We start from the raw sequence: 21587 nt of genomic DNA, 5'->3' as shown, positions 1-21587 counted from the left end.
CATATTTGAAATTTTGTAACATCGTCTCGGTATATAAGAATACAAACACTGTTCAAAAGTACCTAACAAATAATGTTAAAAATGTAGACAAAAAACTAGGCTGCATTTACGAAATCCCCGGCCAAGAGTGTATAATAAAGCATATAGTAAACTAGGTGAAACGATTGATTTTGACAGAAGGAAAAGATAATATCGTGACCCATTAAGGAAGGGTGATGAAAACAATGCCCTAGTAGTCGTGCTTATAATCTTACCCTTATGCTTATCTTCCCTTGAACAACACCAGAAAGACAGGATCTTAGACCTCTAGGCTCCGTTAGTGTGACAGCAAGTCATAATAACAATATAGGTTGTCAGTAGAAATGCCTCATATTCTACAGCAATAAGGATTATCACCTCATTAACTTGGAGTGAAAATACGAAGGAGGTTGTGTGACAAATGGTGAAATATTCAACTAGAATCCTACGCGATTCTTTGCAACTCACAAATAAGGTTGAATGTTGATACGGAAGTCTAAAAAAGCCAACTCATTTTCTTGTGTAGCGCTTCATGTCTCACGACTCCAACTTTCCGCGTTACCAGCTTTACTGCTGAATCGATTGTTACAGAGATTTCATGTCAGATACGGATTTGGCATGTGGCAATTACAGGATCTTTTTCTTCGCGCGCGCTTGTGCGTGTGTGTTTGTGTGTGTGTGGAGAGAGAGAGAGAGAGAGAGAGAGAGAGAGAGAGAGAGAGAACTTATGGGTGGGTTTTCGTTTCATAGATTTTTTCTCTAACTCATATATTTTGTATATTTCTCGAACTAATAGTAAAGTGATAGCCCTGCATAAGATTATATGAAAAAAATTCAAAACCAGCTCGTATTTATCCAGGTATTCATGCCAGCAGCATTCCTATGAACAAGCAGACTGAAGAATTGAACCGTAACCTTTTTAATTCATCATGTATATACATACTCACATAAACAAGGCAGAAAGAGAGAAAGAAATAGCGTGTAAGAGAAAGCATTGATATGGAAAAGAATATATTGTTTTTAGTTCTCCACCCACCATTTGTGGGTATTTCCTTCCCCGAGGCGTTCACAACCCTCTGTTAAACATATTAAAGCTTAGGATGGCACGTTTGGACTGAATAAATTAACTCACTAGTTATACTAAATGCGATTGTGACCACTGTCTTGTTTTGCCTTTAAAGCTATCCCTTTATATATATATATGCTCACCTCGTCAGCAGAACAATTTAGGCATGTATTTTGAAAACTTGTTGAATTTGGAAGAGAATTGAGGGACGGAAAGAAGAGTATGTTTAAGAATGCATAGACACCAAATGATGCGATTACAAATTAGATGCTTTGGTGCAGTATGGTAAAAGTCATTCACTGGTTGACCAGATTTGTAAGGTATATCTAAATGAATGGATGTGAGGAATAACTGTTTCCATGTACAGTGTCAGATGACAATAATAATCATATGGGTAAAACGTTTCTTAGTGTACAGCAGAAAGGCCTCTGGCAAGATTATGCTTGAGAAGGCATGGCCGATGACGGAAGGACTGACAAGGGAAGAATAGTGTGGGCTGAGACAAGAAACCTATGTGATAAGTTCGAAAATGAAAAGAAAAAGCCATATGTGACATACATGGCTCTACTAAACCTTACGATACAATTAAGAGAAAATAAGGAGGCTGTCGAGGATATATGATAGAGAATTTAAGTGATTGAGATTGACACAAAGATTTGTAATGGAATCAAAACACGTATTAGAACACAAAGGCTGACTGGTTTGGTGTCAAACTAAGTCGATGAAAGTTTAAGGAAGACGTTAAATAGCCTCCGTAGCTACTTAATATCTTTACTGATAGAGCGATGTGAGAAGTAGGAGGAAGGACTCCAATTGTAGGTACAACGTCGTGGAAAAGAAAACTCGTGTCTGAAATGTGGTGTAGTAGATGTTTGTAGATGATTGGTGATAGTGACGAAAAGCTGCGGAAACTAGTGAAAGGCTTCGAAAGTATTTGCAAGAAGAGAAAGTTGAAAGTAAATGTGAGCAAGAGTAAGATTATAGGGGTAAATGGAGAACAAGCAGTGAATATTAATATGATAGTAGAACAATGGGAGAGATATGGGCATTAGGGATTAAACATAACAGATGAAAGATGAAGTGGCTCACAACTGGAGAAGCAAGGCAAGTATCAGGGCCTATAGGAAAAAGTGGAACGACTTAGAATAAGAGGCACAAGATTAGTGCATATGAAAACAAAGACGGTTTTTAGAAAGTTTGGTCCTGTGGAACGACTGATTTGTGGTAACTTGTAGAAGGGAAAAGAAGATGAAGAAGACCTTGAAAAGGCTGCATGGAAGGTGAAAGGTATTGAAAGGGCAGGTCCTTCAAATCCAGAAGGCGAAAGAGTGCGCGATATGTGTAAGGAGTTATTAGTGCGCTGCAGATGGGCCTTTTAGTAGGTCATATCGAAGGATGTTTTCTGTACTTGGGTGTGTGTGTGTGTGTGTGTGTGTGTGCGTGTGTGTGTGTGTGTGAGTATGTCTGGTGAATATGTGATGTTTGGAAAACTGAAATGACTGCCAAGTTAATAGCCAGTTTACTTATCAAATCCATTGGAGAAAAACTTCTCTACTTCTTCAGGATTGTAAATTCCAACGATTAATACTTCACTCTTTCTTATCAAATGTTTTGTAAACCTTAAATATATAAAAGTTTAAACTGGATTGCATCATGTTGAATCACTCGAAGTGCACGCTGAGAACAAGAATTATATTCAACCTAATAATACTTCGTTGCAATGGAAATTGCTGTACAGCTGTACCCTACGATTAGTCACTCTTAATGGACAAATGCCGACACAGGCAGTCAGTCACTCACAAGCAGTAGCCATGACTCCCACAAAGCAATCGAAACCCGGCAGCACGATATTTTGCTCGGAATGTCAGGCACAAATAAGGTTTTACAGCCTTAGAAAGAATAAAATCGTGTCGTGTTGAACTCCCATAAAATTGTCCTCAACTTTATTGTTGCGGTGGACTCTGCTACCGATGATCTGTCCATCGACGTTCTTCCTTAGATGTATTAGTTCTGCGTTTGGTTTCAGAACGCGTCATTTCGATGGGCCAAATTAGGCGTTTGCGTTTTATTTCAAGGTCATCCTTTAGACATGTGCGTCTTTTCCAGTCGATATGCTGACACGCACGATAAGGAGTAGTTCGTGGACTGTTCATACTATAAGAGTCACTGAACCCCTTTCATTTTTAGAGCGACCACAACTGATTGTATGATAAACAAAGCAACGTCATTACTTGTTTTATTTTGTTATAAATCTTGAGGTATGTTGTCGGCTTCATTTCATTCTGTTACTTGAATATAAAACACAAAATTGATGTACTTTCTCTGGTTTCCTCTTTTCCTATGACAGGACTGGACGCATCCGCACGCAGGCACGCACCCACAAAGCCCTCTCTCTCTCTCTCTCTCTCTCTCTCCTCTCTCTCTCTCTCTCGCTCTCTCTCTATATATATATTATATATATATATATATCTATATATATATATATATATCCATATATATATATATACACGAGTGTGTGTGTGTGTGTGTGTGTGAGAGAGTGTGTGCCTTTTGCCTTTTAAGGAAAGTTTGGATGAGTTAATGTCACTAGTCACCGACGTCTTTCCATCATTTAGAAATATTGGATCTCAAGTTCACCGGTCCCTTCGCCACCATTTTCTTCTTCGGGTGTTAATTATTGAAACACTTTCATACGAATTAATGTCTTCAAGAGATGCATCATAAAGGTGTTTTCGCATTATCGGTAATAATGTGGTGGTGCCTACGTTTTCACACCTGGGACCTTACTATTTCCTCTGTATTGCGAGATTCCACTGCTTCAAAGTAAAATTAAATCGAGTTTTCTTGATCAACTTATATACGCACATTTGTATAAGTGTTTCAATAATTAACGCCTGGAGAAGAAAAGTGGCGAAAATGTCGGTGAACTCATATCCAATATCTCTCTCTCTCTCTCTCTCTACTCTCTCTCTCTCTCTCTCTCTTATATATATATATATATATATATATATATATATATATATATATATATATATATATATATATATACATATACATATACATATGTATGTATGTATGTATATATTTTAGCGTGCAACGCAGTTTGTTGGGTCCGAGGTTTACCGTTGACTTGACTAGATCAATGACTTGGTTCAATTTAAATGCCTTTGCAACCGGACAACTAATCAGTGGCTACGATGGACCAATAAAGGGGCAGCAAACAGAATAGTAGGTGATGCAGTGAAAAGTATGCTAGGCAACCAAATTGGTTCAAAACGAACACTGCCTCCACTAAAATAAAGTATAATTGCACTAAAACGGCAAAGATATTACAAAGGTTTCTATAGAACCCCATAGCGCTGTTGACTACGTAAAAGGGTTACAAAGACTAATTAGTACCATCCCAGGTACGAATTCATGTAACTAAAATAACTAGAAATAGCTTCTTAAATGAACACATTTAAGAGTAAGTAGGATCTCTTTCGATGGGTCTGACACAGAACAGCAGGGGTAAAATGCACCACTCTACACAGTATTATAATCACTTGCAAACAATGATGCACAAGAAAATTGTTTCTAATAACACCATTGCTTGACAGGTAGACACAACAGTACTGCCGGTAAATCTGCAGGACAGTCAAAGCTGTAATGACCGAAATTGAGATATTGCAATAATTTACTTTATTAGTGGCATAAGTGCAAAAGTAAAACTTTACAACATTCGCACTATGATTCAAGCAGATATTCACTCGAAATGCGTGCCACCAAATGAAACAAATCACTAATCAAGAATACGTCTATATCACTTCACTTAGTAATCACGAGTATTTATGTTACGAAAATAAAAGGTCATTGTTTACTGTAATGGAATTGGAAGACAAAATTCAAAATGGATTGAGGATCTGGGAATAGGAATGGAGAGATTTTAGGAATAGGGACTGGATTGCAGACTGATAACTAGTCGAAAATACAGTCCCCGGCACTTTATCTGATCGAGTCAGTGAACTTGACTCATGTAGAATGAGCCAGTAGAGGCGGTCGTCTAGAAATGTATAAGTTCTTGTTGCCAATGAAGGGAGTAGGCAGGGCGTGACCGGAGTAGTTGGTCGCACAAGGACCGTAGTGGATGGTATGTGGTGACGCATATTGAGGAACTCGTCTGAGTATGAGTCCAAAGTGGAAGGATTCGTAGGCTTCTCCCTTACGCCAAGGCGCCAAACTGGCTGGGTGAGGTGCAGGATTCATAGAACACAGGGTTAGACGCTTCTGACCATATTAGGACAATCTTGCGCATGACGTCACGTGGCTGATCTGCCTGAGGTTCAGGTAAAAAAAAGTCGTCAGTCAGTATTTGACCCCACCAGAGTGAAGAACAAGGGAACTATCATCCAATACCTGGCGATTAATGGGGACCTCTCTCTCACAAGGTCGTGAAAGAGATAGAGAATGGGTGTGGGCAAACAATTCCCATAGTGACCCTTAAATTATTTGTCTTCTTTGTTTTCTTTTATGGCCACCTACCAATGACGTCACAAATATGCACAGTAACGATGGGACGGTCTAACCAGCAGGATGGTCGAAAGGGGTCGGCCGCTGGAGTAGAGGTGTTAATGAGGGCGTCAAGACCCTAAAGGAATTGACACAAAACATCAGGAGTGGTATGAAAATTGAATCTGCCCCCCTTTCCCAGTGATGTGACCAACTGCAGGTGGCCTGGTAGCCAGTCGGCATGAGGCGCTAATGACAGCTAGAGGTCGTCTACCTGGTCTCGTCTGAAGGACGTCGTTAAGAGTTGCAGGTGTTCTCAAAGGTGCCACGATCGGCGCTAATGCTAGGTTGAGAATCCTCAGGGGATACTGAAGGAGTGTCCTATGTCACACTAATGTATTCACTGGGACCTAGAAGGATTTTTGATAGATGGAAGATGTGCGAACTCAATGACAAGCGAGACGAATCTAAAGTGATATATTGCGACACCAAGCTGATTTATGGTGACATTAAGCTGTCATTCACATCTCGGGAGAGATTCTGGGAGTATTCATGATTCATTTGACAGCGAGACGAACTCAAGCTAATTTTCCCTGGCACTATTGTGCCGCCACCATCTGAAGATAAAAACAGCCACGAGTCAAACATCTGAATTTCAACTGGTAAACAACCCTTCCTGCTTTTCCCATTTACTCTATTTGTACTTTTATTGCAGAAAAAAAGGCGAATAAGCATGAAGTGACACTTTTTCGCCTTATTTCAATCTTATATATATATATATATCTATTATATTTATATATATATATATAGTATAGTATATATCAATATATATATACTACTATATATATTATATATATAATATAATATTATATAATATATATATTATATCATGCATAAACCAAAATGAGAAGAGAAAAGGAGATTCTAAGATTCTCAGAGTAAGTAAATGTACAGAATAATGTAACAGCAAGGAATACATGGGATCTCTCAATTTAATAGTATCAATGCACTGAGGAAAACACTGCAAGGGAAATTTGTCCCCAGCCTGTTAAGTTATTCTTGACTGCAATGGGATTGTCAGTGTAGAATTCTTGCAACTTTTGTCAGGAAAGAACTTTTACTAATCACTTACAATGGACATCGATTCCTTTAATGCAGAGAGATGTCTGATGAGTATAAATTACCCCAATAGAGCTATCATATGGACGTAGATAACAAGAGCTAGATTATAGGAGGTTATGAATTCACGTAAGAGTAGCTATATCAGTGTCAAAAAGATAATTACATCACTGATTCACTGAGTTCACAGGGATCCTTGATATAACTTTTCACTGCACTGGTAGATAACAAAGGAAATGATCGTGAAAGATAAAAAGTTCAAGATAAAGTTAAAGCTTAAGAGCGGACTCCTTCTTTAGCAGATCCGGGCAGGCTAGATCAATGGTTGCTTAACTTTTGGCCATCAGGGAGAGAGGATTTGCCACCCTTAGAATCCCTGTTAAAGGTTGAGAAGAGGTCTTTTTTCAACTGCAGCTACCTTGGTACTGACTTCCTTGTCTTCAGAAAACAAAAGGGAAATCTGCGAGCAGAAGAAATTTACTAGAATTTGGATGGATGCAGCCCCATGTGTTCTCTTTGGGGAGATATTACGTAGGAGGGGGAGATGATGAGCTTGGACGTTGAGCCCTCAAAACTACACTTTCACTCTTCAAGTTTATGTAGTTATTTTTTTAAGACTGTTTCAGTTTCTTATCAGGCATAAGGCCCGATTTCATGACGATCTATATATATATATATATATATATATATATACTATATATATATTATATATATATGTGTGTGTGTGTGTGTGTGTGTGTGTGTGTGTGTGTGTGTGTGTTGGGTGCGTGTCTGTGCTGTGCGTGTGTGTGTGTGGTGCTTTTTGGATATATTTTCTCTCATATGAAATTGTTGTTAAAGTTAATAAAAACTTTGTATGGTAATTTGCAATCCAGTTCTGATGACGCCGCCGAAAGAGGGGAAATGGGCCGTTGACTTGAAAAGGAAAAATCTGTAAATGGAAAGAATCGCGAATAATTTTTCCTTATTCCTGAGAAGCTTGCCAGAAGAGAAAAGGAAAACGTATAGACTGATTGAAAGTTGCGAGGCCGATAGTATTTGCAAAGAATGCCTTTAACTTCAATAGAATCACATACATACATACACACACACACACACACATATATGTATGCATGTATGTCTGTATGTATGTATGTATAACTGAATCACGAAAGTTTGGAACGTGATAAATCCATAAATAAAGGTATAAACCACGAAGGAAAAATAAACGACTGAGTTTCTACAAGATTTTTCGACTGAACGTCCTTTACTCAGCAGACAAACTGACTTACATGAGAAATTGAGGGTACAGGAAAGGTCGTATAACTGACAGATAGGGCATTTACATTGAAATGGTTTTCTATGTATCAAAACATCTAAGAAAGGGAGGCAATTGTCTTTTCCCAATTCTAAAGTAAACTTAATCGATGGTACCTGTTATTTAATTTAGAGAGTAAATCACATCAATACCAGAAGGCAGAACACCTAAAATATCATCAACATATCTATACCACTTTACAAAAATATAAATGATATTAGGTAAGTAGCATTTTTCAAAGAATATCATGTATATTCCTGTAAAGTGGTATAGATATGTTGATGATATTTTAGCTGTTCTGCCTTCTGGTATTGATGCAAATGATTTACCTTCTAAATTAAATAACCAGGTACCATCGATTAAGTTTACTCTAGAATTGGAAAAAGACAATTGCCTCCCTTTCTAAGATGTTTTGATACATAGAGAACCATTTCAAGGTTAATTCAGTATTTATAGGAAACCAACCAACAACTTAACTTATGCGCATTTCTATTCAGGCCACCATCTTCACATCAAACTATAATTTTTTTTCTTTTATGTTTTTACGAGCATTGCGCATTGTCAGTCCCCAATATTTGGATCAAGAAATTGAATACATAAGAAAAATAAGGAAAGATTTATAATATCCTTCACATATACTAGATATTTGTTATAATAAAGCCCACAAAAAGTTTTATGGTGTAAGTAACAAGGAAAAAGAAAATTCTAAGAACATTCTCAGTTTGCCTTATTTTAACAAGATCAACCTTGTTTTTTCCTATAATAATACACTAAAAGGAATGTTAATGAAAAATGGCCCCAAGGAAAGCAACAACATAACATAAAATTCCATGTATGGACTGCCCCTTTTTTCATTTTGGACAGTCGAGCAAGGGCTTAGAAGTAAGATTGAAACAGCATAAATATTCTGTCAAAACTGGGCAAAAATCTAACGCAATATTCATTCATTTAAGTGAAAACAACCACCGGATAAATTGGATTGGTAGTTCAGTAATTGCAAGATCAAAAGATGTCTTATCGCGAAATCTTTTAATCTGCCATCATACAACTTACTTCCTATTGTAATTTTAATATCAGTCGCTGCCTGTTTCATTTAGACCCTTGGATTTGTAACATGTTTCAGAATGACCTCAAAGATATAATTACAGACTTAAATACAAATTAGTTGCCTTTGAGATATTTTCTTTGTATATGTATGTTTAATATGTTTTGCGAATAAGTTTTTGTTTACCAAAGATTTGATTGTGGTTCAGCTGTCGTCCTGTATAATCCTTTAATTTTCTTGTCCCTGTGTCTGAGCATTCTCCAGGTGTGTCGGATTCTAGGTACTAATCTCCTTATAATCCCTATCTGTCAGTTATACGACCTTTCCTGTACCCTCAATTTCTCATGTAAGTCAGTTTGTCTGCTGAGTAAAGGGACGTTCAGTTGAAAGATCTTGCAGAAACCCCGTTGTTTATTTTTCTTTTGTGGCTTATACCTTTATATATATATATATATATATATATATATATATATATATATATATATATATATATGTCACACCTGTTTATATTATATATAATATATGTATATATGTGTGTGTATACATACATGCATACATATATGTACATATATACACTTATTTGCATTGCTTCCCCCCAGAGGGGCTAACTTCTGATTACTTGTTGATAATAATAATGATAATATCTACTACATCCCTTGATACGACTAATTTTTTTCCCCGCCAGGTCACTTTCTGAAGCGGAACTGGTGGTGTTAAAAGTCTTTCCTTTATTAGCAAAACATAACAATGACCACTGACCGAACAAAACGTTCACAGGACGCGACACAAACGCAACGAAATCGGAAGTGAAACACCGCTGTGTCCTTTGAATCTCCCTGGCATTGGTTCGTCTTGACATATCAGTTATCAATAAGAATTTGCTCGAAATGGCTCTTACCACTCGTTTTCCTTTTTTTTGGCACAATAATCTTTTATTTATTGGAAAATGTAGTTACGGATTATGCACGTACACACACACAAACACACATACACACACACACGTATGTATTTCAATATGAGACATTGTCAACTAAAAAATGCTGCAAAGAAAATCACGATAACCCAAAGAACAGAAAACGTCCACAACTTGACTGCTCTACACACCTCTGCAGTGCAGTAGATTAGATCCTCCTATGATAGCTCTACCTTGCTCGCACTCTCGAAATTCCTGTATACAAAGGAAACTTCTTAGCACTACCTTTTTACGCCACCCGTTCAACACTTTCGAGGCCAGTTTTTTTCTCATATCTTCTAAAAATTCCGATTTATACACTTTTTCACTGTCCTGCCGTCCTCCATTTTACCAAACCATCAGGGAACAGTCTGTTCTATCCCTTTGCCGATACCGCCTTTTCTATCTATCATTCATTTTGTATCTCCAAATCTTTCACCCTTCCAGCTCTTTTTACGCCAGAGATTCAACGTATATAATTCACCCTAAGAGCTTCAACTTATCACTTTCATATGTAATCAACATCCCACTTCACCTCCATAAATGAGAAGTGGCCCAACCATACCATTCCTTCATACAATCCAATCTCGGCTTCCATAGATACTTCAGATCTTCTCTTAAATTCTGTACACTTCCTCTGTTAGCTTCTCTTCTGCATCTCCTCTCTTATCCTGCCGTCATCAGCTCCATTTTCTCACAAATGCTCATACAATCCAACCACCTCCATTCTCTCTCCAGCGATACTAAGATTCTTGCGTCCGTCTTCTTCTCCTCATTGCCTTGCTCTTGCTCACATTTACATTCGACTTACTCTCTTGTAAACATCCCCAAGCTCTTTTACTAGTTTCTGTAGATTCTCTTCACAACCCTCAACTAGCACTGTATCGTCTGCAAACATTAGCCATTCTACACCTTATCCATGACAAATTTTCTTATCCCACAATTTTGTACACACGACTATTGAAATTTCTTTGACTTTTTTTTTATCACACCGTCCATAAAAATAATTTAACAGTAGCGAAGAAAAAACTGCTTTTAATAGGTCCATGTATGCCACGTACAACTTTTTCACTTTATTTTCACACTGCTTTTTTTACTTATCCATAACAGTCTCACAATAAACAAACTAACTTCTTTATCACCTTACACGGCTCTTCCCCTGCCAGCCTGGCTATCATCAGTGTTACTTCTTCAGCTAAAATCCTTCCGTATACTCCCTAGTCTACTTAGTACTGTCCCCTTTTATTATTTGTCTGCTATCACCTTCTCTTTTATACACTGAAATAGTAATTATCTCTTATAGCCATACCCACGGAACTTGTCCTCTATACAGATATACATAACAAACCCTGATCAGTCACTCAGTCGTACTATCACCACTGTATCACAGCATCATAATTGTAATATCCTTATCTCCTGCTGTTTTTTCAGCTCTAGTTGCTTTCATCACATCCTGAAAAGTCTTCTTACAAGCATTTTCAAACTTATACTACTTTCTTAGCCCCTGGAATCATCATTTCTGCACCCGACAAACCATATTAATTGTCTCTACATCGACCATGGGCTGCAACCACCTTACTAAGCATCTCTCCACCTGCATCTTTCGTTTACAGATCCTTGTCTCTGTGCAAGGTCATCTCATCTTCTCTAAAGCGCTTGCTCACCTCCTGCCATCTGTTTCTGGGTTTGCCTTCTTTTTTTGGCTATCCTGTCCATCCCCCTGCCCGTGATCTCTTTGTTCATGCAATCATTTTTTTCACAAAATCTCTCATTTCCTCAAAGCACCAACCACACCGTTTTGTTTTTATTCTTCTTTCCAGCTCTAATTTAACTCATTCCTTTCTGGCTTATAACATTTCCTATCTTTATTTTCATTTCAACTAACTTTATATATACTGTATATACTTTATATACAGTATTTCACAGTTACTATTTCTACCAGTGTTCCGTAGGGATAATGAAGAGAACCCACTCGTGTCTGGCGGTGTTATAACACCTAGCCACGCAACCACATCCCACATTTACCGTGCATTTAAGTTTGCTTACTTATAGACACGCGACTTTTTACAGTACATAGCGACGAACTGACGAACAGCAGTCCTTGAATTATCGAAAACATGAAATTCGATTACATTTTTAAGAAGCTGCCTAATTTATTTTTTTCCATTTTCTATTTTTCTTCTCTTCCAAACTAACCGGAGATAAGAGTTCCCGACCTTCACATACACGTACAGAAAGAGAGAGAGAGAGAGAGAGAGAGAGAGAGAGAGAGAGAGAGAGAGAGGAGAATTACACACCTGAAGTGTTAGTCTTGCCTTGATAAAAGTGCATCAGCAACTACATCAGTGGTAGCAAAACGTTTATAGGAAATTCCAAGCTTCGTCAAACTGGGAAACTTGCGCAAACTAAAGGATGACTTGGCGTTGCATTTCAAATTACTTTAAAACGCGAGTCAGTGATTACGACTTTGCTCTGATAACTGATAAAAACAAATGCCTTGCGCTGAGTGGTCTTTCTAATCAGCTGGTAAATAATGAAGATAACTGTACTACTCTGCAAAACGGCTCAGGGAGCAGCTCACTTGGTGATGTGTAGTACCACGGGTGGAGGGGTCAAGCATTACGTAGCAAGGCGTCTGGAATCTTGGAGCTAGTGATTTCATCTTTTTCAAAGGTTTGGAACACAAGATAACTAACTACTGTGCTAGGAATGCTCAGGTCTCGAGCAAAGTGCTAGATCCTGTTGAGGTAACGGCCGTAATCTTACAGGACTATACTGTTTTTTTTTTTTTCCCGACCATAAGAATTCCGTGGTTAAGTTAATGTAGCCTACATGACTTATACAAAGTCGCTGAAACTTTTATTCATTATTTCAACATTTTGATTATGTGATTTTAGACAAAAAACCTGGAGTAGATGGGAAATACACAAAGTGATACTGGAATATAATTTACCTGTATTCCAACCCCCTTCTCGATGTTAGTTTTACCTTCCGATATTGACGTTTTATCCAGTACAGGGCCGGATTAAGCTGGTGGGAGGCTTAGCAATTTAGTTATGATTAATGATTGAGAAGGGGAAAGATGTTTAACGTAATTACTATCAGTTACAAGATAAAATATACAATGTCTACTTACTCTTGGAAACTTTTAACACTGTAGCCGGAGGCTAATTCTTCGAACATTTCATCTGAACACTAGGGAACTGTAAGCGTGAATAGCGTAACCCGTTATTATAATTAAGTCAATTTAGATATACTTATAGATGCTATTATCTCGGGTGAGACATGTAGATTAACGAGTTAAGTTGTGTTCTAACTATGATACGTCTTAGAAACTTGATTTGGCCGCAATACAAAGAATACTGAGGTATGATATTTTGCAGCCACAAATCATTACAATTTGAAACAACTTACAACCATAGTGACACAAAAATTCGTAACATTCGTATGTACGAGCATCATGTTATTGTCAAACTTTATAAAATTTTCAATTTGGCTGGTATGGGTAATATAAGTGCCCGATTACAATACTGACCTTATTAAATTAAAATGTATTGTTTTTATTGGTGGGAGGCCCCCTAATTTTAGGTGGCCCGGGGCCCAGGACCCTGGCACCCCCCCCCCCTTAATCCCGGCCCTGGTCCAGTAGCTGTAAACAGTATATTTAACGATATCTATAAAGTAATTATTGTTGCATACACACACACACACACACTCACACACACACACACACACACACACACACACACATATATATATATATATATATATATATATATGTGTGTGTGTATACATATACATATACATATATATGTACACACACATATATATATGAATTCTATCACATCAATGCAATTCATATACAAGCATTAAGCTAAGCTACAAATTTCCTTTAATATCTAATTCACTCTACCTAGGAATTGATATATTTTCACATATGTTAACCGAAGGGGATTTTTTAAGCTAAGAATTCGTTGGCTCATGGGCTCGAACAACAGAACCAAGAATTCATGACGTACAGTGACCCAAAAGGCTATCACGAGAAGTATAAGTAAGTTAAAAAGCCGCCTCTTACCTATAAATCCCGTCGTGCTCAAGTCTTCGTCGTTAAAGTCGTCATCAACTCTAAAAGGACATTTGTCACTTAATGCTGTATATGAATCACGGCGATGAGATAAAATTCATAGTATGGCTATGTGCGACAAACGCACTACAAAGCTATCAAGGTCTAGGTGGGTTGATGCCGACTCTATAACGAATATCTGAGCGCGACAGAGATTTGTAAGGGAGAGGCGGCATTATAACTTATACCTCTCGTGACAGCCTTGTGGGTAAGCACATCACTGTAAGTCCTCAATTTTTGGTTCTGTGGTTTGAACCGCTGAGCCAACGGTTATCATATATGAAAATGTATTGATTCCGAGATAGAGCGAATCAGATACTGAAGGACATTTGTAGAGTATTATTTATGTATATATATAGATATATATATATACTATATATATATATATATATATATATAGATATATATATTATATATATATATATATATAAAATCACTGGAAATGTGTGAAAATTAAAGACCAGATGCCAAATACTGTCGTGTATTACATCCACATCTTCGCCCTGTATACGGTTAGGTGTGTCAGTGCACCACACAGCGGGCGCTTGGTTGGCATTAAGTAAGGTCCTTTGCAGCATTCCTTCGGATCCTACTTGCATCCCTGTTCATTCCTCTTATTTGACCTCCGTTCATATGATTTTCTTCCATTACTGTTTTTCACCCTCTTCTAACAATCGTTTCATAATGCAACTACGATGTTTTCCTCCTGATGTGAAATAAGTACACGTAAAAAGGAAACTTCATAAAACAATGATCTAAGTCTAAGCCAATAACAAGGAAAACGTCATTGCCGTATAATATGAGCAGTATTTTTAAAAAATTGTCTTTACCCTGTCCATATGATAAGTAATAATACTTTACAGACTCTTGAGCACTCAAAGTACAGCTAGTGAAACAAGCGATCGCTAAGTAAGAGGCAACATCGTACTTCCCTACAATTTTATAGACAAGGTAACTATTTAGTTTAAATAGACCAGGACTATGATTCATATGTTGATTATTAAAGTACTTTTAATGACAACAGATATTTACTGCTATATCCAGCGCGAGGAATCATGTAAATGGAACCACTATTTTGTTTTGTGGACTTAAGATCAATAGGATTTTGAACTGTTCCAGAATTCTTAAAAAGACCTTTTATTTTTAAGTTTTCTGTAATATTTTTTTTTAATAAAAGTTAGATTTGCCTACAATATATGTTAATTTTAACATATTTCCTTTAATAAAAGGTTCCTTACTAATACTTCCATGCCATCTAGGCACCGAAACTTCCAGAAACGGGAGTCTGCAATTATCTTCTCCTTCAGCAGTGATTCTGTTCTAATGGAATGTACTAAAATGTTTAAATTGTCCAAAAAGCTTTTCAAATTCTCAGATATAGGCCAAATGCTGTATAAACTGGAACAACTCATATGAGGTCATCTAAAAATAAAATAATATAGTTAGCAGAAATATCACTCGTTCCGCCTATATTAAGCATTGTAATAATCAACTTATGAATGTTCCACTAACCGAAGTTTGAGGGCTCAATTAAGTCTGTTAAGTAGTCTTACTTATTATATGGTAATGATAATATTGTTTTAAAGTACTGCTTATATTACAGTAACGAGGTTCCTTGTCATGTCTCTTTATTTATTTTGCGTTATAGCTCGAAGATTTGCACGTAATACGCGAAAGGACTTGGTACCTAATCTCATTTTCACATTTCCATCGGTTATCTACGTACGTAGTATATATTTGTTCACGTATGTATATTGTGGAGACTGGTAAGACTGACCTCAAGAGGAAGCAGAGAAACAGGATCCCGTTCAAATATGATCTCGAGATCAGGGTTATGAGCTGAAGAAGCAGCACTCCGAAAATCAGTGTGAGCATGACAGCAACGGTTGTCGGGGTTTGGGTGAGGGATGGAAATTGTGCAGCCATCCACAGAGATGAGTAGAGTGAAGGTAAACAGCAGAGGCGAGTTATCTGTCATCACTGGGAATCGGTGGAACACTTCCTTTTAGATCTTTCTTTCTAAAAGAGCTTGCAATGATTACTTTGTATTGAAGTAGTAACACTATGTTATTGGCTCTAAGTGAACTAAATTTCTAAATCTGGATGAGATCTGCAAAAGTAGTTTTGTCTTTTGAAAGATGAACAAACTTATGAACGTGTATGTGCATGCTAGGGACATTCTCCGTATTTCGTGCATTCATAAATAAATCTAAAAAGAAACAGAGCAAAATGATCATTGTAAACCAGAAAGTTTTCTTGTGAGAAATGATTTTCCCAATAGAAATTAACTTCCAGGATTTCTGAACTGAACATTAATCGTGGAAAAAGTATCATTCTCATGAAACACGACTTATTTAGTATTATAGATACTATTATACTTTACAAATGGAATTTTTAAGTTACATTTAACAAAACATATCCATCACAGCAGTAGATACCCGACAAATAATAATAATAATAATAATAATAATAATAATAATAATAATAATAATAATACTTCCTCTGCGATCCTGTTCTGGACAGGCAATGCATGCTATGTCACACGGGTAAGATACAATAACTCACACTCTTCGCTCCCCCTCCCCCCCCCCCCCCCTCACTACCAGGGTCATCCAACCTCTCAATAGTGGCCCCATTATTGATTTCACTTTAGACTCCCTTTCTGAAATTCAGTGAGCTTCCTTCTTAACTGCTATACCTGCGATATGCTGACCTACCTGGCCAGACAACCACCTGGTTTTACCTTCGTGTTCACGACAAAGCAGGGTTAATTACGTGAGACCCTGGACCAGGCGAAAAGGAGGGATAATGAGAACAACAGATATAATGATAGATAAGATTTAAATCACGTCACTGTATATGATCGGTTTCTTTTTCATTTTCTTGCAGCCTTGATTATTGCATCACTCTTTCGACAATAACGGATGTGTTACCTATTTACTGTTTTTTTCACTTTATATATACAATATATATATATATATATATATATATATATATATATATATATATATATATATATATATATATATATATATATATATATATATATATATATATATATACTATATATATATATATATATATATATATATATATATATATATATTATATATTATTGGAGCTACAAATGTCCTTTGATATCCAATTCGCTCTGCCTCGGAATTGATATATTTTCATATACGTAAACCGAAGGGGAATTTTTTAGTTGATAATAATTTCGTCCTCTCCTGGGTTCGAACCACCATCCAGCAGACAGAGACGTCAATGACGTCTTGATTTCGTCTCTGTTCGTGAATCACGGTGATGTGATAATTATTCACAGTATATACATATATATATATATATATTATATATATAGATATATATATATATATGTATATATATATATGTATATATACTATATATATATATATATAATACTATATATATATATATATATGTGTGTATATATATATATATATATATATATATAGGTATCTATATATATATATATATATAATATACTGTGACATTTCATATAAAATCATTAAGCTACAAATGTGGTATAATATCTAATTACTGCTACTTCGGGAATATCACCGATGGGGAATCATAAGTGATAAATGGTTTGGTATCTAAATGACTCAGACACTCATTGATTAAGAGAGTTATGTGTTACTGCCGACTTTGCTGTACTTATACCTGTCGAGTGTGGGAATTTGTACTTAGCGTCGGCATCAACCCTACCCCATCATAACAGCCAACAGGTAAGTTTGGAACACGTAGCCCCTTTTGAATTATTATCACATCACCGTACATTTTATATAAAAACATTAAGCTACAAAGGTCATTTGATATCCAATTTTAGCACTTCTCAAATGGTGTCAAATGTACCAATCAGCTATCATGGTGGCTGTGGGTTAATGCCGAGGCTAATCCTCGCACTCTGACAGGTATAAGTATGGCAGAGTCAACTTTAACTTGTACCTCTCTTGATAGCTGAATGGTCGAATATTTTTGTACGTCAACTGGAAGTCGTTGGTTTGTACTATCGAGTGTTCGAGTCATTTAGGTACCAAACCATTTATCACTTATAATTCCTCTTTGGTGTAGTATTTGAAGTAGCGTGTGTGTGTGTATGTATACTTTTATATATGTATATATATGCATATTCATATATATATATATATATATATATATATATATATATACTATACTACATACATACATACATACATACATACATATATATATATATATATATTTATATATATATACATATATATATATATATATATATATATATATATATATATATATATATATATATATATAATGGATTCTGTTGTGCTTTCTAAATTGTAGCAGCACAGCACATATCCATATTAGATGTCTGTCAACTTTGTATATATATATATATATATATATATATATATATATATATATATATATATATATATATATATATATATATCACATCGGTAAGACCATAAATGTAAAGTAATAAGTGTCCAATCAGACGACAGTCATGTACACGCGTTTTATTAGTAAGAAACGTTTCATGTTGTTATCAACACATCATCAGTCTGCAATTGAAATTCATAATTAAAATAAACTTAAAATCAAACTTAAAATTACAATAGAAATTAAAATATACTCAGAACGAAAAAATAGAGAATGAGGAGAAAACTACCCATTCATTCAAGAGGAAAGAAAGTGCTGAGTGACTAAAAATGGTAAGGCCTCTCTTTGCACACAACGTAAACCTCACGAGAGAGAGAGAGAGAGAGAGAGAGAGAGAGAGAGAGAGAGAGAGAGAGAGCTGATATAAATATGAAAATAAGTTTACAAGGAACGCTCGTATAAAAAACAGATAGGGATTATAAAGGAAAATATGTACCTGGAATCCAACACAGCTGAAGAACTAGGACTTACCCAAAGCAGGAGTATAAAAGACAATTGTCTCCCTTTCTTAGATGTTTTAAAACACAGAGAACCATTTCAATGCAAATTCAGTATTTATAGGAAACCACCCAACAACTTAACTCATGTCCATGTTATTCAGGCCACCATCTTGATATCAAAATATCCATATTTTCTTCAATGTTTTTACGAGCATTGCGCATTGTCAGTCCCCAGTATTTGGATCAAGAAATCGAATGCATAAGAAAAATAGGGACAGATTTATGTTATCTTTCACACATATTAGATATTTTCTATAACAGAGCCTACAAAAAGTTTTATAGAGAAAGTAACATGGAGAAAGAAATTTCTAAGATCATTCTTAGCTGGCTTTATCTTAAAAGTTTTGAAACCATAAAATCACTGTTAAAATCTTTTAAGGTCAACCTTGATTTTCTCATAAAAACACACTTAGACGAATGCTAATAAAAAATGGCCCCCAGGAAAGCATCAACATAATATACAAAACTCCATATTTGGATTGCTCCTCTTTTTTTTATATCAGCCAATCTAGCAAGGATTTAGAAGTAAGATTAGATCTGTTTGTGACATCAAGGAATCACAAACTCTCCAGTACCAGACAAAAGAGCCATCCTTCAAGATGCCTTCCAACATCAGTGAGACAACATGGATGTTTACATGTATTCCCCATTCATACCGATCCAGAAGGTAATTAAGCAGAGTGGTATGCAGATCTCCACCTGCTAGTGGACATTCCAAGACAACTGCTACCAATACAAGATCTGTTAAAGCAAGAACACAGCGGTCGAGTACATCAAGTAGTAGCCTCCCTCCAACTTCACAGATGAAGGTTATCCAGCAACTGCTCAGGAAGAAAGGCTTTTCAAACAAAGATGCAATAGTCATTGCCAGCTCTATTAAACAGTCCTCACTCAACCTGTATCAGGGCAAGTGGAAAGTCTTTGTTGTTTGGTGTAGTGAGAGGAATTTACATCTCTCAAAACAGCAGTAAAGGATGTAGCAGATTTCCCCCTTTTTCTGTGACACAAGATGAACCTCTCTCTCTCAGCAACTAAAAGGGGCATAGACTTGTCAATGTCATGGGAATTGTCAGACTTGGTGAAACATCGTGAAAAAATTTGCTCACCCAGAGTTTTAAAACTGCCCAAGTCTAGTGTCACCAAGGTTCTATCTTCATTCACTAAGTCTCGGTCCAAAGCAGTCTTGAACCAATCAAGACTGCTTCGAATTGAGGCTTGACATTGAAAACAGTGTTTCTCTTGGCTTTGGCAGTAACGAAGAGGGTTGGAGAAATACATGCCCTGTCGCACAAGGACGTTAATACCTGTGGTTGGATGGAACTAGGGTTTGCATTTCTTCCGGAGTTAGTAGCAAAGACTCAGAACCCCTCCACATATGACCCAAGGTTCAGTGGCTTTTCCATTCCCTCTCTCAAAGACTTCATGATGAACAAGAAGAGATGCTACTGCGTCTGGTTAGAGCTGTGAAAGTCTACCTTAAATGCAGCCTCCCACAGACCAATGAAATGTAGGTTGTTCATTAGTACAGACTGTATGAAGAAGATATCCAAGAACATGTTCTCCTTCTTGCTGAGAGAAGTGATAAAAAATGCTTACAGTTCAAGAGGTAGTACTAGTCTTGTCCCTACCATACTTAGGGCACACAACATTTGAGTATAGGTCCTTCAATAGCCTTTAAGAAGAACTACAGTCGGACAAATCCTGTGTGCAGGCATTTGGAATAGACAGATGACCTTTACCTCTTTTTACCTCAAAGACTTAGCTCATAAATCCTTGGACACATTCACCATGGGTCCAGTTGTGGCACCGCAACAGGTGGTTTAAGTCGTAGAGCTAATCCACAGCTCCATCACCGACATAGAACAGGATACTAGCTCGTCACTCTGAGGAATGGCTTAATAGTGTTCCAGAAAATCTAGAGTCAGTACTATTCACAGAATGATATTTTTCAGGTATAGTTTATTTGGGTGACCCAAATAACTTTTTTATCGAGAGATATACTTCCATCCAAAATGTGAGTCGCCTATATGTACAGGTGTAAGGAGTATTTGTATCAGAAAAAATAACAAGTTAAAAATAAAATTTTATTTTTCCTAACATAGGAACCTACACCTTCTTAGGCCGATCTCTTTTTCCTCCTGCGAAGGTGTAACAGTCTTATACTTGAGTTGGTTCAGTAACTCACCAAGCATGGGTAGGTTAAGACCAGGACAGATTGGGTAAACAGGAAGCTAGTGGGTTTCAGTAGACCATCTCCACATTCAGCTGAGCCACGCAAAAGCACAGGAATAATATCTGAAGGAGTAGGTTCGTATGTTATGAAAAATACAAACTATATTTTAATCTGTTATTTCTAACAAGTGCTTCACGCGATTATCCTTGGATTCGTTCTCCACTTTGGGGCGTTGATTTGTTTTCATCCTGATTGTGATATATGCATTATGTTCCTGATGTGTGTTACTGATGTGTTTTAAGGCCTGTGCATGTTCCCTTATACTGTACATAGCCCATAAATTTTCTCATTTCACATATTCTG

At 36.6% G+C, this 21587-nt stretch overlaps 1 protein-coding gene across 2 annotated transcripts in view; it reads left to right on the top strand.

Moving 5' to 3' along the window:
- Nucleotides 1–21587, top strand: part of LOC135220532 (alpha-tocopherol transfer protein-like) — a 205471-nt gene that overhangs the window by 123843 nt on the left and 60041 nt on the right. The window contains exon 1 of one of the 2 annotated variants that reach the window (XM_064257714.1): nt 12526–12658. The exons of the other annotated variant lie outside the window; for it this stretch is intronic. The gene's annotated coding sequence lies outside the window, so the exon portion shown is untranslated. Of the gene's footprint in view, nt 1–12525; nt 12659–21587 lie in introns of those variants that run through there. 2 annotated transcript variants of the gene reach the window in all.

The sequence above is a fragment of the Macrobrachium nipponense genome, chromosome 2 (genome assembly GCF_015104395.2).
Source record: "Macrobrachium nipponense isolate FS-2020 chromosome 2, ASM1510439v2, whole genome shotgun sequence".
Classification (NCBI taxonomy): Eukaryota; Metazoa; Arthropoda; class Malacostraca; order Decapoda; family Palaemonidae; genus Macrobrachium; species Macrobrachium nipponense.
Note: the sequence above shows the minus strand (reverse complement) of the source record. Positions and strands in the feature narration are given on the sequence as shown.